General features: G+C 40.3%; 1 long non-coding RNA gene across 1 annotated transcript in view; it reads right to left on the bottom strand.

The window, feature by feature from the left end:
• Positions 1–1091: 1091 nt before the first annotated feature.
• LOC129547984 (uncharacterized) overlaps positions 1092–27042 on the bottom strand; it is a 31471-nt gene continuing 5520 nt past the window's right edge. The window contains exons 2-3 of the long non-coding RNA XR_008684176.2: positions 5548–5671; positions 1092–1339 (exon numbers count right to left, since the gene is read on the bottom strand). This is a non-coding gene — a long non-coding RNA (uncharacterized LOC129547984). The remainder of the gene's footprint in view (positions 1340–5547; positions 5672–27042) is intronic.

Here is a 27042-nt window from a genome sequence, read left to right as displayed (position 1 = left end):
CAGTGGTTACTGCTTCTTGACTTGATGTGGAGAGAGCTGAATTTGTACGTAGTCAGTCCTTCTCCAATTAAAATTTGTGATGGTGACTGGCAGTGTGTGGCCATTCTGGTGACTGTCTATATCTGTGGCATGAATGAAAATGCACCTTTTTATGATCAGTATCTGATTAGGTGAGCTGAGACGGGTGGCTGAGGTAAGAATTTCAAGTGAGTGGAGAGCAGAGGTATTGCTACGTTTATTGGCTCAACCAGACCCATGGTTGATCATCACGTTGATGCTGAGTCTCATATTCTGGTTCTCAGAAATGACTTGTTGAAATCCAGGTTTTCTGGATCTGACAGTAAGTTGTTAAAAGCTTAAGTTTTGGAGTCACAGACCTGGACTGGATTCCTGGTTCTATCACACAAGAGCTCTGTGATCTTGGGTAATTTGCTGAAACCTTCTGATCTTCAATTTCTTTCTTTATAAAATGGGATGACAATAGTACTTACTCTTTAGGGTGGGTACTCTTTAGAATAAATAGGATAATTTATATAACATTCTCAGCATAGTGCTGAGCATGTGGTGTGAATTTCATAAATGCTGTTCATCACAGTTTCATAATCCCTTATTTGAAAACCTTTTGCTCTGGCTGTATTTCAAGACAAAGACTTTTTGAATTTTAGAAAGGTAATATGGCGTGTCTACCATATATTATGCAATTACCCACTATTCAAATTCATGAATATCTCTGCTGTGAAACACAGAAATACTCAAACTAGGTGGAACAAAGAAATATCTGGCCTGTCAGGTTAGGTCAGGCTTTGATGATCTCAGTAAATTACCAGAAAGTCTTGTTTCAGGCTTTTGGAATTTGGATCTGGGATTATGGGGTTGGGTTTCTGTCAGTGTGGCTATTTTTATTATTTGAAGCTCTGTTTCCAAACCTACAATTCTGTGACTTTCTTTGTCTCCCCTCCCCTATCCCATTCAAACTCTCAACTCCATGTAAGACAGTTGCCCCCTAGCCCACCTCCTGTTTCCTAAACTTTATCTCTGATTCTTTAATGATAAATAAAGCCTAGTTTCTGCTAATGACTACTCGTGTGGTTTTGTTTGGGCCCCAATTACTCTACCATTTGAATGAAGATGATAATTGCACCTACCTCATAGCAATGCTTAGAATTTGTTCTGTACAGAGGTTGGCAGTCACTAAATGATACCTTCCTTTTCCTTTGCTTTCTCCTTCTTCTCCACCCTGTTTCTCCAGGATCATAGTTAATTAATTAAATACATACCCTATGATGAATCCAGTCCTATAGTCCTTGGAGATGATAGGAGTATTCGCTATGGTCTTTAGCTGTAAGAAATGGTCTCTTGTTATAATGGTATGATGAATACATATAAAGCAAAAAAAAAAAAAGATAATTTAATATTAAGTTATATGTGTGGTGCTTTCCTTGTTAAAAGAAGAATATGCGGGACTAGAGCATTCCGGGGAGCTTCCTGAAGGGGTGAGATCTACTTGAGTCTTTGAAGAATGACTAGGATTTTAGAGGGTGAAGGCTTAACAGTGAGCATTTGGGGCAGAGGGATCCCAGTGAAGACATGGAAGACTTTACAGAGATGGAAATCAGTCCAGTGTAACTACTGGGTAAATGTGGTCTCTCTTGCCCGCACCATGTAGATGCTCTAGACTTGGACACTCTTCAAGAATTATCTGATTCCAACTCACACCTTCTCCACTGAGGTGATGTCCTTGATAACCTTCCAAACAAGTACCCAGCTGGGTGGAGAAAAGAAATACTCCCAGAAAACGAGCAGTCAGACCACATTCATAGCACCTTTTGGGAAATGACTCCCAGATGATGCTCCAAAGCAGAACCGTTTGTCCCAGGATAAGTAGAGCTGTCACACGTGTACATTATCTGAACTAGTGGATGTTTATGAAGAAAGTATTACTTTTTAAGACTATCCATCTAAAGCATTTTCTTCCCCCTCCTTAAAAGATAAAACAGATACACAGGCCAAGAGATGATTGCAAAAGACACAGTAGTTACAAAACTCCAGTGTCATGACTTTGATGAACCTCCTGATACAATCCATTATGCTCCGAGCTTGGGGCCAATTGATTCTGGACAACTCTTTGAGCAAGCACCAACTGCTGGAAATTTCATCCAGGCGAGCACCGGGTGCTGCTTCTCCAGGGATTTTCCTGAGGAAATGAGTCATTTCATGGCCATGGTGTGGTTGGTGTGGGTGCATTCAGCAGTGGGAGCTGGGACACAGCAGAGAAGGGTCTGGAAGGCATTCGGGCAAGTCCTTCAGTATTTTGCTACTGGACACCATCATCTCCTTATCATTAGCACAAAATAATTGACTTCCTGTTTAGCTGCGGAAATCAATCAGAAGCTAAAATAGATGCTGATTTTCTCAAGGATAAGTCTGCTTGACTACATGTGTGATGATGGCTCATCCTTCTGGCACTGGCAGTGAGAGATCAGCTCCTTTCTCCACCCTTAAGAGGTCACAAACTTTCCACTGGCAGAGGGAGGTCATAGTAAGATTTTTTTTTTCCCCTTTGCAAGATCGAATTGTGCTTTGGGAGAATCCTCCTTCTGACTTCTAATTTCCACAAATCTTTTTTTTTTTTTCCCCTAAAGTTCCAACCCCTAAAAAAAAATACTGATCCCGGTTAGGTTGGCATAATTGTTCCTTAACCAAAGCATCACCAAACACTCCTTCTCAGCCAAAAGACATGGCTGAGAAAGCCACTGATGATCTTTCTCATTTTTTGGTCCAAACGCACCCTAAATTTTCTGGAAAACTCTACAAGTTACAAGCTGAGCGTTTGCATATGTTGTGAATTTGTAAGATTAGCCACTGAGCCAAGAGGTTTCCTGAGTTGATGTTCATTTTGAAAGGCAATGCAAAACTGTCATTTTAAAAAGGGAGTTTGGAGAAAGATGGCAGTTTTGTAAACACAATGCTAACTAACATTTGAGCCTTTCCATATGCTTGCTCTGCTTCTGAACAACTCCTTCCACCTGTTGCCCACCTCTAATTAATTTCTATATTTTCATAATTATCCTTTGGGTCTTTATTCCTGAAAGCTTTCTTTTACTATCTTAACTGGCTAAGTTCTCTTACATACGTTTTTGAGTCATTTATTTCTGTGTTTCAATACCTTCCATAGTGCTTGGTGCATAGTGGGTACTCAGTATAACTTAATGAATGAATGAATGATTTAATGAATGAGATACTCAGTTTAAAAATGTAGTTAAAACATTTTTAACCTGGGTCCTGAACACCTGGGTACTTGATGTCATGTTGGCCAATTCCAATTAATGCCAGCTGAGATTCGTGCCAATACCATTACATGAGGACTGTCTTCAAGTCTTTGTTGTGGGATCATATTGTTTATTGCTATATCCCTAATACTTACAACTGTACTTGGCACTTAATTAATACTCAGTAAATAATTTTAAAATGGTGAGTGACTTGTCATAATAGGAGTAGCTATATTTATTAGTATGCTTTATCACTTCCAAAGTGCTTTCAGAACATTTTCTCTTTTAAAATATTTTGCTCAAGATCATACAATTAGCATGCGATGAAGACAGGCTATAACCCATGCTTTCCTTCTACTATGCTAGGATGCTTTCTCCAAAAATAAGCTACTCTGGAAGATCAAAGATGTCCCTTTGTTCCACCAAAATGCCTACTTCTGTGTGTCAGTTTTGACCAGTCTCAAGAATATTCTAATGCTATCGTTATTAAATGAAAATGACTGTGCCCTTTTATTTTCCAGAATGATCTATTACTTAAAATATGCACGTTAAACAAAAAGTCAGTCATTTTCTTTGAAATAATGTTGTTCTACAAGGTTGTAAAAGAATTGGATTATGAGCACCCATAGTTCCAGCTGGCCATGTCTATGAAATGACAATTTCAGTATTTGATGACTTACATCCCTCCCACACAGGTAAGCTTGATAAATGTCATGGAACATTAAGTGCCTTTTCTTTAGACTGTGCACTTTAGATTTTAATATATAAAAATTCATTATATTTGGGACAGTTTCATTAAACCAGACAAAGGAGAAAGGGGAGACTTAGATTCATGTTGGAAGTTATCAATAGATCTGCAAATGTTGTTCATCCTTTAGCACACTTTATGCAAAACACAATTCTTGAATGCAACCCTGGCTAGAGATCCTCGGAGCTGGAAGTGGGATGTGTTAGGGACACGTAGAGCCCAATCCTCATGCTTGTTACTGAAATGATTTTATGTCAGTAGCGTCTCAGTCCACTTCAGACTGGGTGACTCACACATAACAGAAAATTTTTTCTCACTGTTCTGGAGCCTGGCAAGTCCGTATCAAGGCACTGTCAGACTCGGTGTCTATAGAGGGTCTGCATCCTGCTCTTAGACGCTGGTCTTCTCACTGTGACTTCACATGGCAGAACAGGCAAGAGGGACTCTCTGGAGTGTCTCTTTAAGAGCGTTAATCCCATCTTGAGGGTTCCACGCATCATACCAAAGACCCTCTCCATCCTAATACCACCACAGTGGGAGAACAGGTTTTAGTATATAAATTTTGGAGGAACATAAACATTCAGTTCATAGCAGTTAGTAATGCCAAACACCTCTTATTTGGAAAGAGCCAGATATTGGGTCACATGTGATCCACACATATGAGTAATAGGACTTTTTTTGGGGGGGTTACCTGTGTCATTATTTTACATAATACAGGTAGAGCCATTTTTAATGCAATGGTGGGACAGTGCCAGATTCCACAGCTCATTCCCTTTGTGAATCCCTTGACATTTGTGGATTTAAGAGTCCTGGTTTTGCTAATTGTAAAACACCCTTGGGCACGGATTTAAATTGTGTGCTGTGGAGCCAGAACAGAGAGCCTAGCTGGTGAAATGAGCTTAGCCAATCACCAGACACCTGCTTCTCTGCTAATTGTTGTACAAATGAGAACATGCATTAAGTGGCTCACTGGGCCATTTATGTGTTCAACAGTGTATTATCACATTTAAGAGTGAATTTGTAGCTGTAGAGGTAGTTGTGAAAATAAGGTTGCACAAGTTTCCAGATAGGTCAATTATTAATGACCACCGTCTATTTTATATGGAAAGTACGGTAATAAGTGATCTAGGAGGTGCGTTGGCATCCAAGATGTCCAAAAAGGAGTGAGTGTTTGGGTGGAGAACACAGGGTTACTAGTAGAACATCAATGCTTGCTACAGGAGAGCCTGGAGTACGGACAGTGCTTGTGTTTTATGTTTTATCTCTTGTGCCATCTCTAAGCAATTGGTGGTGGTCACCTGGATCATTGAATTGAGAAGGATTCTGAGGTTGCCTCTGAAAGCAGTGCAAAGAGTACTGTGTCATGGAATTAAGCAGGTGGCATCATGGCAGCATCCGTATGTTTTACAACCAAAAGAAATTTCTTGCTGAACTTTCAGCAACAGGTCTAGAGCTCTTTAAATCCCTCTTGACTCCCTGATGTAAGAGTTTTAATAGGATTCAGTTTACAAATGTCATTTGTAGACTTACGTGATCCAACTATGCGGATAAATGATCTGTACAGGACAGGGACACAGCATGACAGTATGTCCAGAAGTTTTCTTAGGTCTTCTCTGCTTCCCACTGGTGAAGTTTCATTGGTTCATGCAAAAGCCTGTAACATAGCCCAACAAACCTTTCAGAAAAAATGCTTTTTCTTGTAGTTACTCATCCTGATGGCTTCACAAATCAAAATAGACTCTGCCCTTTTCACCAGAGTTGAGCCTTTTTCCAAGAAGGAGAGAAAAAAGAAATCTCTCATGGTAATAAATCCACATCTTCTCTGGTCCCCATACCCCTGTATATTCCCAGCAGCTGCTCATAAAGAATGCTTGTAGCACCCCACATGTGGTTCAGTCTATTTTTTATAGGCCAATCAATTAGCACAATTTTGAGTCTTTATGGGTGCAATAAAAGTCATAGCATGGCAAAACTATAAGTGGCATCTGTTCTTAAGGCACATAAATGGAGTTTATTGAGGGAAATATAGAGGCTTTCACATAAATCACCTGTCTCCAAGCAAAAGTGCTTCTTACTCTTTCTTGGTGGTCATACATACCTTTGGGATGCTGAGAAAGCTATAGACCCTATATACCTAGGAAAACACACATAATATACACCAAAATATAAGGAATGAAACAGATTCTCTGCAATCAAGATTCTATGGGTCTCAGATTAAATTTTCTTGTTTAAAAATGCATGGCATAGACTTTCAAGAGAGACAAGATACAAGCATTCTTCAGAGCATAGTTTCTACAAGATGATCAACTAGAAAAAAACTCCATGGTCAAGTACATTTGGGAAGTGTTAACTACAAATTGGCACTTGCCATTGGCAGCTGCCATCTACCTCTATAAGGATTAAAGCTGATTTTCAACACGCCCTGAAAAGAATTCAGGGTGGAGAGCAGAAATGAGGCACACTGTGCTCAGGGAAAAACCGGCAGGACAGTCTTCAGATAGCTATTTTCAGAAGCTGATTTTATGAACCCGATTCTTGTATTTCCTCATATATAGAAAAACATTAAAATCCTTCACGGTGGCAACTACTCCTTGGGTCTAGCAAAAGCTTCACAAGACTAGCAGAAACCTTCTGAAAAAAAAAAAATGTGCTTGATTGCATGTACTCCCCCTTCACCAAAATCAGATTCATACTGACCTTGACCCTGCCTCTTTGGAGCAGTCTCTCAGAGCTATCTGAGGTGCTGTTTCCTAGGCTGAAGTCCTCATTCTGCCCCAAATAAAACTTACCTCAAAACTTTCATGTTGTACACTTTTTATTTTAGTCTACAGAAGCAATGCATAGATGGAGATTCAAAATATAGAATGACATATCAGAAATCCTAAGAAGTTTTGCCATAAGGAAACCATTTAATATTTGTTTAACTTGGCATTTTACATTTGATATATTAGCAAGTCTGAAGAGACATTTTGGGAAATGTTGGCAGACTCAAGTCGATCCAATACCTGCTCAGTGACTTACTAGGGTTTGTGACCTTTGGCAAAGAACATGACTCTGTGAACCTCAGTTTTCTCTTCTGTACAATGGAGACATTAACACTATTGCTGAGTCAGCACCTTGCACAGTACAGGTTAATTATTACTTTATTTTTAATGCTAAAAATCTCCTGGTTTGAAATTTGCTTGCTTTTGTATTTGAATATTTTTCTTCTTTTTTGACAACTTTCTGATAGGTTAGTTTGAGCTTGGTCTGAAAAATAGAATTCCTTTTCTATGACCTGCAATATACAAATATCTGCCTAAGAGGAATAAAATTAAATAACTACATTTCACTAACCTCTTATGGGAAAAAATCTTGGGCATGATCTCGTTTTTACACTCCACAAAATAGACGATTGAAACTGATGAAGAATCTGGGCCTCTGAGAAGTTAAGCTAGTTCAAGGCCACTCAGCATGTCATAACCAATCCTTGGACATGGGTTTTCTGAGTCTTTTTCCATTTCATCTCCTAGGATATATTACGGAGAAGGCAATGGCAAGCCACTCCAGTACTCTTGCCTAGAAAATCCCATGGATGGAGGAGCCTGGTAGGCTGCAGTCCATGGGGTCGCTAGGGGTCGGACACGACTGAGCGACTTTACTTTCACTTTTCACTTTCACACATTGGAGAAGGAAATGGCAACCCACTCCAGTGTTCTTGCCTGGATAATCCCAGGGACGGGGGAGCCTGGTGGGCTGCCGTCTGTGGGGTCACACAGAGTTGGACACGACTGAAGTGACTTAGCAGTAGCAGCAGCAGGATATATTAAATGTAGAGTGTAGAAAGTCATATGCTGGGTTGAAAGTAACACCCAAACAAACGCTAATGGAAGAAATCATACACATGAAAGATATAATAAACTCTTTTGAATAAAATGTATAATTAAACATTCATATATTATATATAGTATGTATATATCTATCATTATCATATAAAATAAAATATGGCATGTAGCACATTATATATCTTTAACTAATTGCTTTGGTTAGCCTAGAACTCATTTATGTTCCTTGAGAATGCAGAGTCTGGAAACAGGAATCAACTGGGAGCATGGAGCATCCCCCCATAATTTCAAATCTTCCCCTAAGCCTGTTCCTGGGGGCACATTTGACTAGTGTCTAGAATAAAGCCACCACCACCACAAAGCAATTATTTACTGTTTAATTTTTCAGTAACAGTGACAATCATTGTAGAAACTGCTCCTGCCAACGATTTCAGCCCTGTATTCAAAGCTGTGCACTATTCATTCTCCATTCCAGAAACTTCAGGAGGTAAGTGGTCCCTGTATTTATGTGAATATATATTCACAGATACACTTAACAACACTTAACATTACACTTAACATTCTGTTCTTTTTTCCTGCAGAGAGGTGGTTGTTAAACATCTGCCAGCATATCATTGGGTGGAACCCACAGTACTTCAAAACAGTTTATTTCCTTGGCAGGCAAATACATTCATTAGACGGTTGTTTTGAGGCGAGACTTGGAAATAAAAAACCCACATATTTGGATTTCAGTTCTTTGTGTCATCATGGAGTTTTGGACAAGTCCTTAACCTCTCTGTAAAATAAATGCGCACTTATTTATATTCTAGTTCTGGAAATATAACACAGTTGCATCTTACAATATATGACCAGACAATGTCAGAAAAAAAAATACATATAAAACTATCACAGGATTGATCCTGGTTTCCCCACCATGGACTTGTGCTCTTTTTTCCAAAGTACTAAAATATTGATTTCTGAGCAATGAGGGAGGCTCATTACCATAATTCCTTTCCTCCCTTTGCATTCTCCCCTTTCTGTGGTGGCCTTCTAGCTCTAGGGAGGTCTAGAGTTAATGGAACATTATGATGGGTCTTTATGCAGAAGCTAAATAGTTGATAATTCTCTAATTATCTCTTAGCTTATAAATTGTGAATCTGGACCAGAGGGTCTGAACATTGGCTTTGAGGATCCCTGAGGGAAAAGATCCATAGACTTTATGAGACCATCAAACGGATTCTACAATCCTCCAAAGTTAATGACAATAAATCTAGATTTTAAAATAGAGACTTGCATTTAAAAAAAAATAGACTGTAGTTTGCTGCAGTTTAGGTTGACAGCAAAATTAAGCAGAAGGTAAAGAGATTTCCCATATACCCTCCGCCCCCATACAGGCATAGGCTCCTTCACCGTCAGTATCCCCCACCAGAGTGGTACACTTACTGCAGTTGAACCTGCATTGGCACATCATTATCACCCAAAGTCCGGAGTGTACACTAAAGATCACTGTTGGCATCGTACATTCCATGGGTTTGAACAAACATATCATGACATGTATCCACCATTATGGCATCACACAGAATAGCTTCTCTGCCGCAATAGTCTTATGCACTAGTCATTCTTCCCTTTCCCCTAAACCCTGAAAACCTCTGCTCTTTTTTATCATTCTCTATAGTTTTGCCTTTTAAGACTGGCATTTAAAAATACAGTTGTTTCTCTGTTCAGTGTTATTTGAGAGCCTGGATGGGAGCGGAGTTTGGGGGATAATGAATACATGTATATGTATGGCTGACTCCCTTTTCTGTTAGTCTGAAACTATCACAACATTGTTAATGGGCTATCAGTTCAGTTCAGTTCAGTCGCTCAGTCGTGTCCGACTCTTTGTGACCCCATGAATCACAGCACGCCAGGCCTCCCTGTCCATCACCAACTCCCAGAGTTCACTCGAACTCATGTCCATTGAGTCGGTGATGCCATCCAGCCATCTCATTCTCTGTCGTCCCCGTCTCCTCCCACCCCCAATCCCTCCCAGCATCAGACTCTTTTCCAGTGAGTCAACTCGTTGCATGAGGATACCCCAATACAAAATAAAAAATTCAAAAGAAAAAAAAAATACAGTTGTTTTTTGGGAATCAACTGTTTTATGTCAGTTTCTCTTCCAACCATCCGAAGTTTTTCTGAAGTGTAATTGCATATTTTGAAGGTAAAACTTTCTAAACATATTGAACACTTCTACGTTTTCTTAAGGAAAATTTAATACCTTAATGATGACTGAGGAGAAGGATTTAGGTTTTTCAATTACAGCATCACTGATTTGGGAGGGCTGGCAAAATTCAACCTCTTTGTTTTACTATGAGAAAAACTGGGGCTGGAGAGGGTCACACAGCTAGTGAGTGGCAGAGGTGATAGCTGAACGCAGACTTCCAAGTTCCTGGTCCAGTTCTCCGTTTAGTATTCCAGGCTGCTTCTGGGGATGGGTTTTGATGACTGAGTTCTCCAGAAGTCTGAAAACAAGAGTTGAGAGTTCATACAAAAAGATAAATGAGTCGTTCCTATGTGTACTATTCTCCAAATAGTGGGCTTCTGACTTGCTCCACAGAGGGAAGACTTCTAGGTCTTCATAAGAAAGCAACATGATGTAACAGAAATACCATGACTGTCAGAGTCAAACAGAACTGTATTCAAATTCTGCATCAGCCATTCAGTTAAATGACTTTAGGCTACTCCCATAACTTTCAAGTGTGTTTGAGTTCTCACTGGTAGAATGGAGATTGTAATAATTACATCATGGAGTCGAGATGATGATAAACTGATCATTGTAGGTATGTAAACTATATGATTTTTTTTTCTTTGCATTTCTTTTCCATGGGGACTGTCTTGGTCCCTGTGTCCTGTACAATGTCATGAACTTCTGTCCAGAGTTCATCAGGCACTCTATCAATCAGATCTAGTCCCTTAAATCTATTTCTCACTTCCACTGTATAATCATAAGGGATTTGATTGAGGTCATATCTGAATGGTCTAGTGGTTTGCCCTACTTTCTTCAATTTAAGTCTGAATTTGGCAATAAGGAGTTCATGATCTGAGCCACAATCAGCTCCTGGTCTTGTTTTTGCTAACTGTATACAACTTCTCCATCTTTGGCTGCAAAGAATATAATCAATCTGATTTCGGTGTTGACCATCTGGTGATGTCCATGTGTAGAGTCTTCTCTTGTGTTGTTGGAAGAGGGTGTTTGCTATGACCAGTGCGTTCTCTTGGCAAAACTCTATTAGCCTTTACCCTGCTTCATTTCGTGCTCCAAGACCAAATTTGCCTGTTACTCCAGGTGTTTCTTGACATCCTACTTTTGCATTCCAGTCCCCTATAATGAAAAGGACATCTTTTTTGGGTGTTAGTTCTAAAAGGTCTTGTAGGTCTTCATAGAACCGTTCAACTTTGGCTTCTTCAGCATTACTCTTTGGGGCATAGACTTGGATTACTGTAATATTGAATGGTTTGCCTTGGAAATAAACAGAAATCATTCTGTCGTTTTTAAGATTGCATCCAAGTACTGCATTTCGGACTCTTTTGTTGACCATGATGGCTACTCCATTTCTTCTAAGGGATTCCTGCCCACAGTAGTAGATATAATGGTCATCTGAGTTAAATTCACCCATTCCAGTCCATTTTAATTCATTGATGCCTAGAATGTCTGTGTTCATGCTTGCCATCTCCTGTTTGACCACTTCCAATTTGCCTTGATTCATGGAATTAACATTCCAGGTTCCCATGCAATATTGCTCTTTACAGCATCGGACCTTGCTTCTATCACCAGTCACATCCACAACTGGGTATTTGTTTCTCTTTGGCTCCATCCCTTCGTTCTTTCTGGAGTTATTTCTCCACTGATCTCTAGTAGCATACTGGGCACCTACTGACCTGGGGAATTCCTCATTCAGTATCCTATCATTTTGTCTTTTGATACTGTTCATGGGGTTCTCAAGGCAAGCATACTGAAGTGGTTTGCCATTCCCTTCTCCAGTGGACCACATTCTGTCAGCAAAATGGCTGTCTGAGGAGGCCTTACAAATATTTGTGAAAAGAAGAGAAGCGAAAAGCAAAGGAGAAAAGGAAAGGTATAAACATCTGAATGCAGAGTTCCAAAGAATAGCAAGGAGAGATAAGAAAGCCTTCCTCAGCGATCAATGCAAAGAAATAGAGGAAAACAACAGAATAGGAAAAACAAGAGATCTCTTCAAGAAAATTAGAGATTCCAAGGGAACATTTCATGCAAAGATGGGCTCGATAAAGGACAGAAATGGTATGGACCTAACAGAAGCAGAAGATATTAAGAAGAGGTGGCAAGAATACACAGAAGAACTGTATAAAAAAGATCTTCACGACCAAGATTGTCACGATGGCATGATCACTCACCTGGAGCCAGACATCTTGGAATGTGAAGTCAAGTGGGCCTTAGAGAGCATCACTACGAACAAAGCTAGTGGAGGTGATGGAATTTCAATTGAGCTATTTCAAATCCTGAAAGATGATGCTGTGAAAGTGCTGCACTCAATATGCCAGCAAGTTTGGAAAACTCAGCAGTGGCCACAGGACTGGAAAAGGTCAGTCTTCATTGCAATCCCAAAGAAAGGCAATTCCAAAAAATGTTCAAACTATCGCACAATTGCACTCATCTCACACGCTGGTAAAGTCATGCTCAAAATTCTCCAAGTCAGGCTTCAGCAGTAAGTGAACCGTGAACTCCCAGATGTTCAAGCAGGTTTTAGAAAAGGCAGAGGCACCAGAGATCAAATTGCCAACATCCTCTGGATCATGGAGAAATCAAGAGAGTTCCAGAAAAACATCTATTTCTGCTTCATTGACTATGCCAAAGCCTTTGACTGTGTGGATCACAATAAACTGTAGAAAATTCTGAAAGAGATGGGAATACCAGACCACCTGACCTGCCTCTTGAGAAACCTGTATGCAGGTCAGGAAGCAACAGTCAGAACTGGACATGGAACAACAGACTGGTTCCAAATAGGAAAAGGAGTACGTCAAGGTTGTATATTGTCACCCTGCTTATTTAACTTATATGCAGAGTACATCATGAGGAATGCTGGGCTGGAAGAAGCACAAGCTGGAATCAAGATTGCCGGGAGAAATATCAATAACCTCAGATATGCAGATGATACCACCCTTATGGCAGAAAGTGAAGAGGAACTCAAAGGCCTCTTGATGAAAGTGAAAGAGGAGAGAGAAAAAGTTGGCTTGAAGGTCAACATTCAGAAAACAAAGATCATGGCATCTGGTCCCATCACTTCATGGGAAATAGATGGGGAAACAGTGGAAACAGTGTCAGACTTTACTTTTTTGGGCTCCACAATCACTGCAGATGCTGATTGCAGCCATGAAATTAAAAGACGCTTGCTCCTTGGAAGGAAAGTTATGACCAACCTAGATAGCATATTAAAAAGCAGAGACATTACTTTGCCAACAAAGGTCTGTCTAGTCAAGGCTATGGTTTTTCCCATGGTCATGTATGGATGTGAGAGTTGGACTGTGAAGAAAGCTGATCACCAAAGAATTGATGCTTTTGAACTGGGTGCTGGAGAAGACTCTTGAGAGTCCCTTGGACTGCAAGGAGATCCAACCAGTCCATCCTAAAGGAGATCAAACCTGGGTGTTCATTGGAAGGACTGATGCTAAAGCTGAAACTGCAATATTTTGGCTACCTCATGTGACGAGTTGACTCACTGGAAAAGAGTCTGATGCTAGGAGGGATTGGGGGTGGGAGGAGACAGGGACGACAGAGAGTGAGATGGTTAGATGGCATCACCGACTCGATGGACATGAGTTTGAGTGACCTCCGGGAGTTGGTGATGGACAGGGAGGCCTGGCGTGCTGTGATTCATGGGGTCACAAAGAGTCTGACACGACTGAGTGACTCAACTGAACTGAACTGAAACTACATGATCGGAGAAGGCAATGGCAGGCCACTCCAGTACTATTGTCTAGAAAATCCCATGGATGGAGGAGCCTGGTAGGCTGCAGTCTGTGGGGTCGCTAAGGGCTGGACACGACTGAGCGACTTCACTTTCACATTTCACTTTCACATATTGGAGAAGGAAATGGCAACCCACTCCAGTGTTCTTGCCTGGATAATCCCAGGGACGGGGGAGCCTGGTGGGCTTCCGTCTATGGGGTCACACAGAGTCGGACACGACTGAAGTGACTTAGCAGCAGCAGCAGCAGCAAACTACATGATATATACTTAACAGTAGCCATGACAGCATTGCCAATAATGACAATAAAAACAACCACTAAAATTCATTGAGCGCCTATAGCGTGCCAGAAATTTTTCCTTGACTTTTACAATTGTCCCTTGATCTTCCCTACCATGGTAAATAAAAATAGGAGAGGGTTAGTGTTTTGAGGCGATACCCATTAGAGGAGACAAAATCTTCAGAACTCAATGGCAATTTGTTTTAAAGGAGGAAATTGGAATGTTAACACTACTCTGAAAACCAGCTCATTTCAGAATATCAAACATTTAGCCTGTAGACCTTGAGGATATTAAAAATCTATTACTGTGGAGGTCTTTTTTCATGCTGTGTTTATTAGCACAGAGGATTTGAGTGTGCCTTGAGGACTCCATTGTTTTTCCAGCTTAAAAAAATTATGAGAGTCTATCATCTTTAAAGTAAAAAAAAAATAATTCTGATATGTAATGAATACCTGAAACTCTCATTGACAAAAAGATTCTGAAGAGAGGGAGGCATAGGCAAAAAAAAAAAAAAAAAAAATCCTTTATCAGAAATGAGTGAGGAGAAAACACATGAAAATTAAATCACTCTGGGTTGCAAGTCATGAAGAAAAACATGTTTGATTTCTAGTAGTTTTTTGAAGAGAAAATTGGCAGAGTTACAGTTTCATAATTTCTCTATTTTAAACTTAGCTAAAGATGCTCAAGATAGCTTTTAGTTTTACTGAAAGGTTAATTTTTCACCTATAGATGAATAAGCTTCCCATTATACTTTGCCAGGTGTTAAATGTGAAAATGGCACCCTCTTTGCCCAGCAATGAAGGCTGGAGATGGCAAGGTCCTCCGTAACCTATTTTACATGGTCCTGTATCAGTTACAACACCCTTCTCTAACAGTGATGCTTTCACACAAACAGTAGGTTGGACTTTTTATATTCTGGACTTGTCATAATGAAATATTAAGTCCCTTTTCACAAATGTGTTTTCTCTGTTCTTGGTATTCTGAGTCATGTTCATTGCCTGCTTAATGACACATTTTCAGAGACTGATGAATCTTGGTAAACAAAGTTGCAAACAGAGAAAGAACCCATGAGGTTGAAGTGAGTGGGGACAGCACATGAAATGATTTCATCCTAATTTTCATTCTCGGTTATCAGCAACGCAAATGTCCTAGATAATACCTGTTTTTAAGCCCAATCATTGTGTGGCAAGCCTAGTCATTGTATCTGACTCCTTTGCAACCCCTTGCAATCTGTACCCCTTTGTATCTATACCCCTTCAGGCTCTTTTGTCCATGGGATTCTCCAGACAAGAATACTGGAGTGGGTTGCCATTTTCTCCACAAGGAGAAAACCCCAACCAGGTATCAAACCCACATCTCCAGCACTGTGGGGGATTCTTTACCACTGAGCCACCAGGGGAGACCCCATGGTATCAGTTATCTGTTACTAAAAGTGTGCCAAATAATGAAAACTACAGAATACGAGAATAAAGCAACAGTCAACATTTATTTTCTGTGATTGTGGTTTTCAGTCTGTCTGCCCTCTGATGGAGAAGGATAAGAAGCTATAAGAAAGATCTCCTCTTTTGATCTTTGTTTAACATATGGTTGATAAGTTATGCTATTCATTAACTTCAAAAGAAATTTGTCACTCTTTGACTCAGGATGCAATATATCAGGTAGGTAGTTTTTGTTTTTTAAGTTGCTGATAACTTGAAATCTATGACTATCAATTATTCTCCTTTGACAACATCATTTAAGTGATTGAAAACACAAAAAATACACATAATGTTGAATTTATCTTAAAGAGATCTTTTTTAAACTTGAGGACAACAAAAAAGCACAAAATCAAGTTTCAGTCATTTCCCAAATATTTGACTTCTAATGGCCTGAGAGGTGATTCTAAAATTAACCCAGTTGCCTGATTTAACATTTATTTTCAGGTTAATCTCTACTTCCAAGGACTGATGCTAAAGCTGAAACTCCAATACTTTGGCCACCTCATGCGAAGAGTTGACTCACCGGAAAAGACTCTGATGCTGGGAGGGATTGGGGGTGGGAGGAGAAGGGGACGACAGAGAATGAGATGGCTGGATGGCATCACCGACTCGATGGATATGAGTTTGAGTGAACTCCAGGAGTTGGTGATGGACAGGGAGGCCTGGCAAGCTGTGGTTCATGGGGTCGCAAAGAGTCGGACACGACTGAGCGACTGAACTGAACTGAACTGAACTGGAAGCTTCCTGATGGGAGAGACTGCCTGAGGGGGGAACTAGGTCTTGTTCTGATGGGCGGGGCCATGCTCAGTAAATCTTTAATCCAATTTTCTGTTGATGGGTGGAGCTGTGTTCCCTCCCAGCTATTTACCTGGGGCCAAACTTTGCTGGAGGTAATGAAGATAATGGTGACTCCCTCAAAAGATCCCATGCATGTACTGCTACAACTCAGTGCCCCCAACCCTGCAGCAGGCCACCACTGACCCATGCCTGTGCCGGAGACTCTTGGACATTCCTGGCCAAGTCTGGGTCAGTCTCTTGTGGGGTCACTGCTCCTTTCTCCTGGGTCCTGGTACACACAAGGTTCTGTCTGTGCCCTCCAAGAGTCTATCTATTTCCCAGTCCTGTGTAAGTTCTGGCAGCTCTATGGTGGGGTTAATGGTGACCTCCTCCAAGAGGGCTTATACCATACCCAAGTCTGCTGCACCCAGAGCCCCTGCCCCTGCAGCAGACCACTGCCGACCCGCACCCCCACAGGAGACGTTCAAACACAGTTCTGGCTCAGTCTCTGTGGGGTCTCTGGGCCCTGGTGCTCACAAGGTTTGTTTGAGCCCTCTGAGTGTCTCTGGCAGGAGTGGGGTTTAATTCTAAATGTGAATTTGCCCCTCCTACCATCTTGCTGGGGCTTCTCCTTTGCCCTTGGACGTGGTGTATCTCCTCAAGCTGCTCCAGTGCAGCGCAGCTGCTGCTCCAATGCCTACCGTCCTGCTGGGGCTTCTCTGACTCCTTGCAAGAAAAGTTATGTCCAACCTAGACAGCATATTAAAAAGCAGAGACATTACTTTGCCAACAAAGGTCCATCTAGTTAAGGCCATGGTTTTTCCAGTAGTCATGAATGGATGTGAGAGTTGGACTATAAAGAAAGCTGAGCGCCAAAGAATTGATGCTTTTGAACTGTGGTGTTGGAGAAGACTCTTTAGAGTCCCTCGGACTATAAGGAGATCCAACCAGTCCATCTTAAAGGAAATCGATCCTGAATGTTCATTGGAAGGGCTGATGCTGAAGCTGAAACTCCAATACTTTGGCCACCTGATGTGAAGAGCTGACTCATGTGAAAAGACCCTGATGCTGGGAAAGATTGAAGGCGGGAGGAGAAGGGGATGACAGAGGATGAGATGGTTGGATGGCATCACCGACTCAATGGACATGAGTTTGAGTAAACTCTGGGAGTTTGTGATGGGAGGAAGTCTTGGCATACTGTAGTCCATGGGGTTGCAAAGAGTTGGACACAACCGAGCAATTGAACTGAACTGAACTGAACTGAACATTTATTTAGCCCACGAGTCTGAGAATTGGCTGGGCTATCCCTATGGTTGTGGCTTAGCTTGCTCAAAATTGTGGGAATTTGTTGGCTTTTTGCTGATCTACCTTGGTTCAGTAGGAGTGACTGGATGATCCGGCTCCTCTCTCCTCCTCAGACAGGCTAATGTGAGCACTTCTCAGGGCAGAGGAAGAGATGCAGGAGTAAGGCAAGCCTGGGTACACAAGTAGTTTTCAAACTTGGTGGTGGCCAGTTTACTTCTGTCCCATCAGCCAAAACAAGCCGCGTGGGAGGGCACTATAAGGTTATACAGCAGAAGAGCATGAAATTGAGAATGATAAATAATTTGAACATATTAATGCAATCCATCTATCATATCCATGTTTCTTCTAAAAGATTACTTGGGAGAACTACACACTGGACTTCTAACAAGTAATTTTTAAAATGTATAGATTTGGCAAGTACAGATTTGAATCCTGACTCTGTCTTTAGTAGCTCTGTGACCTTTGGCAAGTTCATACTGCTGGGCTGTGGTTTCCTGATCTATAATGTTTGGACAGTGATAGTACATACATCATAAGGCTGTTGAGATGTAGTGAGATAATGTGTATACATAATACCTAATTCTTACGTAACATTTACTATATTTCAGGCTCTGTTCTATGTGTCTTATGTATTTTAACTTATTTAATCCTCACAACAATTCCATGTGGTAGATACTATTATTATTATTGCTAGTTTGCAGATAAAGATTGTGAGGCCCAGAGAGGTTCTAGAACTTTCTAATGAGTTATAGCTGGTGAGAGTCAGAGCTAAGATTTGGAACCTAGGCAGTCTGGTTTCAGAGTCTGTACTGGGTAACCATTATCTGATGCTAATCTTAGTATAATGCCTGTTAGAAAATAGACACGCAATGTTTCAAACTATTATTTTTATAAAGTTATTGCTAACTCATATCATTTGACTCATGCCATGTGGCTTAAGTGGACCATCTATAAATCCACTTTCTGACATGTAGAGTTCTGCTTTTCAAACACATTGCATTGTCCAAAAAGATTCAGGTGGACCCTTTGAGAAACCTATGATACTATCTGGTAGACAAAGACAAATTAAGCTTTTTAAAAAGGTGCCGCTGAATGACAAAAATGAACTTAATATAAATATTATTGGCAGCTTTTTACAACGTTGTAAGAGTGACTGCCATTGATGAAGACCACCCACCAAACTGCGTGACGTACAAGACAACCAGTGCTGACATCCAGGTTATACAAAGATTCTGGATTTAACCACTCTCTGGAATGACTGAACTCACCACACAGCCAGGCTACAAGACTGTGAAGCAATATAACCTCACTGATACTTCACTGTGGAAGGTGTCGACTGTGACAAATTTCATCCTTGCACAGCGACGGCCCTGGTAAGTAGAAAGTCCCAGGTTTTTCTCTTTTCCTTTTTTTAAACAGTTAAAAAAATTTATTTTCGACTGTGTCATATGCAAGGCATGTGATATCTTAGTTCCCTGACCAGGGATCAAATCTGGGCCCCTGAAGTGGAAGTAAAGAATCTTAGCCACTGGAGCACCAGGGCAGTCTCTAGAAAGTCCCATGTTTTGATAAAATACAGATGATGTGTTAGCTTTTAATTTATTATGATTGAAATTGTCAAATAATAACAATAATTCTCATGAGATTAAAGAAGTATAATAGCCAGAATGTCTCTAACACTTGTGCTAAATCCTGTTGTAGGTAATTTTATATCTTGATGTAGTTAATATTCACCTTTAGTCTTCAAAGTAGACAATACTATCATCATTTCTACTCTATAGATGAGGAAACTTGGGCACAAAGTTTGGGAAACTTACGTGAAGTGAAGTTCTACAGGGCTTGTAGAACTGGACTTACAATCAGGCTGCCTCTCATTAAGAGGTGATGTTGATAATGTAGATAATTAACCACAATGTGTTTTTTCGCCATCACAACAGGAGGAAGTGTGGGGCTCTAAATTATTGTCACAACATCAAAGGACTCCTGAAAGACCTTCAGAGTGAATACTGCTGTATTGATGATGTGGAATGTGTTTTTAATGACTGAGGTTTTATCATCAGAGAAGAGACAGAAGTAGGACTGAAGAATTTTTAGGTCCTCATTTGGCCTGGTGATTCGGTGTCTATTTCCTCTTCCTGTACAGAGCCCCCTGGCTTGCTGCTCGGGTAGTGATTAGGAGGAAAACACCAGGTCTACGGACATCAACAGTTCAACAGTCAGAATGACTTTCACAGGGACGGAATTCCAGTCATGTGGACAGGATTTAGTGGTTTCATTGTCTCAGGTAGGTACCTGTGAGAATGATCTTTAGACCTAGGTACCTGTGGTATTTTTTCCTGTAGAAATTTATGAGCTCCTCAAATCGTATAGGATGCCATTCACTTGCAATTAGCATTCACTTATTACAAACGATAAGAGGGGAAAGCAGATAATTAAAAAACAACTTCAAGTGACTCTGATCTTACAAATAGGGTTTCTAATTTAAATAAAGGTAAATCAGGAACTTCTTCATTTCCTCTTTTAACTAATATCTATTGAATGTTTTCTCTGTGCACAATTTCCTGGGTTGCACAGACATGTGAGACAATATATGGCTTCGGGTAGCTTAAATTTTTAACACAGGTAAAGTTAAATTGTATATAGCAGGTATATTGATGCAGATTGAGACTGATGTATATTGAGGTAGATTGACCAAACTAGATAGCATATTAAAAAGCAGAGATATTACTTTGCCAACAAAGGTCTGTCTAGTCAAGGCTATGGTTTTTCCAGTGGTCATGTATGGATGTGAGAGTTGAGCGCAGAAACCTGATCGCCAAAGAATTGATGCTTTTGAACTGTGGTGTTGGAGAATACTCTTGAGCATCCCTTGGACTGCAAGGAGATCCAACCAGTCCATCCTAAAGGAGATCAGTCCTGGGTGTTCACTGGAAGGACTGATGCTGAAGCTGAAACTCCAGTATTTTTGGCCACCTCATGTGAAGAGCTGACTCATTGGAAAAGACCTTGATGCTGGGAAAGATTGAGGGCAGGAGGAGAAGGGGACAACAGAGAATGAGATGGCTGGATGGCATCACTGACTCAACAGACATGAGTTTGGGTGAACTCTGGGAGTTGGTGATGGACAGGGAGGCCTGGCGTGCTGTGAATCATGGGGTCACAAAGAGTCGGACACGATTGAGCAACTGAACTGAACTGGTATATTGATGATACAGATAAATGTGACTTTTGAGTTCAGAAAAGGAAGATGATTCTTTAGATCCCAAATTATAGGAATCTGTCATCATCGTTGTCATCACCATCATCATCACCCACCCTTTACTGAGAACCTAGCCAGGAGGTGCAGTGGTGAAGAATCTGCCTGCCAATGCAGGAGATACAAAAGTTGTGGGTTGGATACCTGGGTCAGGAAGATCCGTTGGAGGAGGAAATGGCAATCTGCTCCAATATACTCGCCTGGAAAATTCCAAAGGCAGAGGCGCCTGGCAGGCTACAGTCCATGGGGTCACAAAGCGTGAGACACAAGTGAACATGCATTCACAATAAAAGCCAAAACTATGAGGTCTTGTCCAGCCTCAATCCCAACCATGAGGTAGCTACTGATACTACTTTTTATGGGCAGAAGAATTTTATTTCTAAGGTTTCGAGGTTAAGTAACTTATCCAAATTTATTCAGCTAGAAAGAGGTAGAAGGATTAATTCTGGGCACTTAACCACTATTGTGTTCCCTAAATTATCTCTCTGATCCATCAGCAAATCCTGTTGTCTCTACTTTCAAAACATATCCTCAGTATTGTCTGGTTGTGCCACCATTGTCCCTTTCCTGGTTAGGGCAGTAGCCTCATAACTGGAATCTCCACTTCCACTTGTGCCCTTTATAATCTGCTCTTCACAAAGTAGCCAGAATGATTCTTTCAAAAGGCAATTTACCCTCTTCCTCAAAGCTCTTCAATGGCTTCCCATCACACTTGGCAAAAGCTCCAAGATTGCTTCCAAAGTCTGCTGTGCCCTGTGTGGTCTGGACCCCAGATCTTTGTGTTCAGTTCCTCTAGCTCTTTCCCTCTTACTTCAATCCACTCATGTGAATTTCTTGCAGTGTCTTCAACACACCCGAAATGTTTATACCTCACAGACTTTGCCTCAGGCTGGAATGCTTGTCTTCCAACCACATGACTCACATTCTTACCTTAATCCTAGTTTTGCTCCAAAGTAGGCTTGCTCACCATGTAGGGCTCACGGGTTCAATCTCTGGTCCACGTGCCTTAGAACAGCTAAGCCCTCTAGCTGCAAGTACTGAAGCCCTTGTGCCTAGAGCCTGTGCTCTGCCACAAGAGAAGCCGCCTCAGTGAGAAGCCCGTGTACTGCAGTGAAGAGTAGCCCCTGCTCGCCACAGCTAGAGAAAAGCTGGTATGCAGCAGCCAAGACCTGGTGCAACCCAAAATAAATAAGTAAATAAAAATTAAAAACAACAAAAAAGACCAGATCTCCTTCCCCCTAAAAAAAGAACTAGTAAATTAATTCTACAAGCAGCAACATGGAAAAAGCAAGAAAATATGGCCCGGACTCAGAAAAGCAGGAAACAGGAAAGATCTTTAGCATAATATCATTTGTGCAAATCAAAATCATGTAACCAAACACTAACATGCTGCAAGGATACATTCTTGCCTAAGGACGTGTATCCAATATAGGGGAGGAGGAAGAAAATAGAGGGTTCAAAGAAAGCCTTTCTTTCATGACTTTCTTCTATTAAAATAGTTCCATCAACTATTCGCTATCTCCTTTTTTTTTTTTAAGAAGTCAATTAAATAAATCAATTTCATGCTTAGGAGTATACTTTTCTCTAGAACTGAAAACATTTTTTCCCCCGCAGATGCTATAATCACTGAATAGACATAAACAAGTGAAAGAAATTGTTATAGATGTAAAATCAACACCAGTTTGGTTTGCAGTGATATAATCTGGGTTGGTAGTCTGTTGTCTTAGGGAATCATGTACATCAATGCATGTAAGACAATTTTGAAACATTTTGAAAAGATATAAAGAGTATAACTATCATGATGGGTGCTGAAAGGAATTTCTTTGAGAAATCTTAAATAAACAGGACATTAATGAGAATGTTGTAATAAAGCAGTGGATTGGGCTTATTCTCTTATCTCCTTAACTGCAGAGCACCAATTTCCATGTAACAGTGCCTGCTATACAGTTTTGTTGACTTGTTTATTGTTTTACCTCCTCCTTTAGAATATCAATTGCGATAGAGAGTTTGATTTATTTATCCCCTTTGTATCTTCTGTGTTTAGACCAGTGCTTAGCACATACTGTTAAATAAATATCCAATGAATGGATGAATTTATCTTCCCAACAATCCTAGGAGTGGAGGAATGGAGCTCTCCTTTTTGCAGATGAGCAAAATGACATTTACTCCCTTGTTTCAAACAAAAGATCTGCCAGTTGAAAGTCCCAAGGTTTTTATAAAGACTTCTGATTCCAAGTTCTGTGCTGTTTGCATTATAACACAGCAATCTTCCTAAAATCATATTAAATAGAACACAGATTTATTCAACCTATAGAAGTATCATTAAAAATGAATTGTTCCCCAGGAATTTAGCTGGGTTGTTAAAACATTTCATAAAACATTTTTAAAAGGTAGTGTTGGCAAATAGGAGCACCCTAGAGAATCTTCTGTGAATGTTGCTGAGAAAGTTATTACTCATCTAAGAGGTGGGCAGATAACCTTTCTAGGCTGACTGGCATTTGATCACTGACATTTTAAAATCCTTGATATTTTGATCTTTTCCCATGTAAATCACAGTTTCCCAGTTCATGGTATTTTAATTAAGAAAAAGGTTGATAACAGCCCCTAATTAAGGTCAGAGCATATTTTGAAGTAATCATATTGTTACTAAAAAATACATTGTGCCTGAAAGAATGGTGCCGAGGAGGCCCCTAAATTGAGAAGGAGGAAACTTCTCCTCCTTTTAGGCTATGTTTGCCATTAAGCATAGATAGTTAAAAGATTCAAGAGATTACAATTTTTAGAGGCATCATTCTCCAGCTTTCCTTTTCTTACCATTTATGTAACTCATGAGCTTTCCACTGGTTCTTCCAACAAGCCCAAAACTCTCCCTAACGGCCACATTGAATGTCACAGTTGACCCAGGAATAATAAGGTGACTGGCTAGTTGACTGGCAGCCAGAACCCACATCTGCAGGAACATTTCTTCAAATTCCAAATCCTAGACTCTTTATTTAATAATTCTAAATGATCTGTCTCTAGCCAGATGCTTCTTGCTGATTCTGTGTATAAATAGTCACATGACGTGGATGTGATGTTTCTTCCTCCCTCATTGCTGACAGGTCACGGTTGACATCTTAGACAAGAATGATGAAGCTCCTGTCTGGACACCTTCTGTATACCAGGCAGTCATTTCTGAATGTTGTTGCTGGGACAAACGTCAACGGTTTCCAACTAAACTGTCATGACAGAGATTCACAGGATTTTGAAATGCACTTTGAGATGGCTTCTGGTGAATCATTTTATTCTTTCTTTTAATCGTGGGCATGTGTCGAATTGATAAAACCTCTTTGACATAAATAACATAATCTTAGAAATAACTATGTTTACAAAGATTAAGCTATTTCCTCTCTATGCTGCTAGGTGTCCTCAGGGAATCTTTTTCACTTCCATATGTCCTATCTAATTCCTCCTATGGTGGAACAACCTATAACTTCAATGATACTTGATAATGAAGGGACTTTGGATCAGCAAGATGAAGTTACAAGTAACTAGGTCTACTGTTCATGATACTGGCTGAAAATAGCAGCCATTTCCCATGTGATGCTAATACCGATCCACTAGGATAGATGCTTTCTACTGCATTATTATTGGATTTTCAGATTCATGTCAACTTCAGTCATATCTTGGGACATATGGAAGAAATTTATTGAAGATCAAATATGTGCCAGGAGGAGGGTACACAGGATTGCACAAGACAGATATGGACCTCGTATTCATGGAATTCATGGTTCATTAAACTAGTAGTAACATCAACAGTTATAGAACTGTAAAGCATGGCAAGGTTTATTAAGGAAAACTACTGGGTATCATGAGAGGGAATAAGAAGAAGTACTCAGAGTATGGAGGTCAGACCTGCTGTCATGCAATTGAAAGAATGGGACCATGGACATGGGTTCATGCTCCCAAATAACTGTACAGGCTGGTTCAGTGTCTGCTCCTCTTGCCAGTGTGCATCTTCTTAACAGGACCTCCAGGGCCACTGAAACCTGACTTACAATTTAGTAGGCACTCAATAGATATTTGTGGTCTGACTGGCCTATTTGATATTGATCCATACTACCCTGAAAGTAGGAATAAAATCCTCCGAGTAGGAGATGAAGGAAAGGAACACATTTAGGCAGAATAATTTGATAATAGTGTGAAGCTTGCTGACCACATATGGGAATCACACTCAGGATCTTAACCTTTAGAATTTTTTTCCAGCCAACTGAATTTTCTGCTTACTTGATTTCCATTTGACTGTAACCCTTATATATGTATAAGGAATCAGAAAATAATAAAATTTATATTTACTTACATTTACTGTGTTTAAAAAGCTGTGTAAGGTAGCCTGAGAAAACCTTTCAATGTACCTTAAAATACTTCTAATGTTCGATTTCTCCCTTTTGAAGGAAATGTGAACAATCATTTTGGATTTGACCCAACTCGGGGTTCAAATACTCTGAAATGAATTGTGAAGAATCTTTTTAACTTTGAATCTGGAGCTAAACTGCAGCGGCAGAACTATCTTGTAGTGCACAAAATTGATGACAACCTGAAATAATGACAAAGCCTCCAAGCCCAAGACAGGCACTGCTGTTATAGATATTTATGTGACAAGGGCCAATATGCCACCTCCTCCAACCACCAGCTCTGAAGTAAGGAGTTATGGAATTTAATTTGGCTTTGTGTGTGGGAAATGTCCTACTGCAAATTCAACTTTCATCTAAAAAGGCTAAAAAGCTACTCATGCAGTAACTTCATCCTTAGGCCTTTTCACCAGGGCACCACCCCATCCAGCCACCAGGCCACATTTTAGAATGTGCATCTCTGAAAATCCACTGTTTAGGGGAGAGAGAATTTGTTTCATTACTGGGGAAACATAAGGATGCAACTGATTGTTCGAGAGTCCTGCCCACCAGAAAGACCCTCTTGTCAATGAATTCTCTCAGTTAAACACCTCTCTAACTGGGCACTTTCAAACATTATTCTCTAGGGCCATGTCTTTTACAGTAATGGACACCAATCCTGTGCCAGGCACTGTGCTCCAGGGCTTATCTTCTTTGTTTCATCTAATCTTCAATCTAACCCCATGAAGTTGAGCAGACCCTTCAGTAGTTTGTTGTTTCAAAAAAATAGATACATAAAGCCTCTGCAGAACCCCAGAATGATTTATGAGTCACCCAACGATAATGTCTGTTCAGAAGACTTTATGGTTAGTATATTTTACTGTCTTCTAAACCTTTGAAATAGAAGCATTTTTAAAAACAACATGGATGATAAATCTTTCCACCAGGATATTTGATTTTCAAGAAAACAGGTTCTCTCACATTGTACAAAAGGGTTTATTCTTCATTCAGAGGGTAACAGAGGTGTAAAGAAACCTCAGGTGTCATTTAAACCCCTTGACTTTATAGATGAGAAAACTGGGGTCAAAGAGGAGGGATGGTTTTATTCAAGTTTGCAGAGCAGTCATTGCATTGAGTTCTAGTCTTTAGATGCTTAAATTGGTGCTATCTCCAGGCATATGTCTTTCATACTATCGCCTGTGGTATTTAAAAATTCCTCGTGTCTGAGTCAATACCCTACTCTCTGTAGGACAATCACTCTCTACTGATGCTATTATGTGTAAACAGATGCTCTCTAAAAACTGAGACTAATGCTCCATTTTCTCTGAAATAATTTTTCCCAGCAAAGAAAAGGTCTGACCATTGTGTACACAGCTAACAACACATACAAATCCAGTGGTTGGTACATTCCTTTCGTCTTCAGTCTGATGGCTATTTTCTTTGCTGGGTTAGTTTCCTGCTTTGGAGATATGGAAATGCTATACGATGCAGTCAGAAAATGGCCAAGGAAGACTCTATGACCAAACCCATGCAGATGATTTTTCTTTCTAAGCTTCTGATGTCGAGAGTTGAATCATCTGGGGTTTGGCAATCTTACTTTAAAGGCTTCTGCCTAATTTTGCCAATTTTGAAGGACACAGAGGAAGTATTTGGGGCACAAAACTTGATGGTCCCTTTCACCATTGCTCAAACCTAGACACCACCTTATGGCAGAAAGTGAAGAGGAACTAAAAAGCCTCTTGATGAAAGTGAAAGAGGAGAGTGAAAA

Source organism: Moschus berezovskii, chromosome 24, assembly GCF_049115385.1.
Source record: "Moschus berezovskii isolate FMDL1 chromosome 24, NW_MosBer_1.0, whole genome shotgun sequence".
In the NCBI taxonomy this organism is placed as follows: Eukaryota; Metazoa; Chordata; class Mammalia; order Artiodactyla; family Moschidae; genus Moschus; species Moschus berezovskii.
Note: the sequence above shows the minus strand (reverse complement) of the source record. Positions and strands in the feature narration are given on the sequence as shown.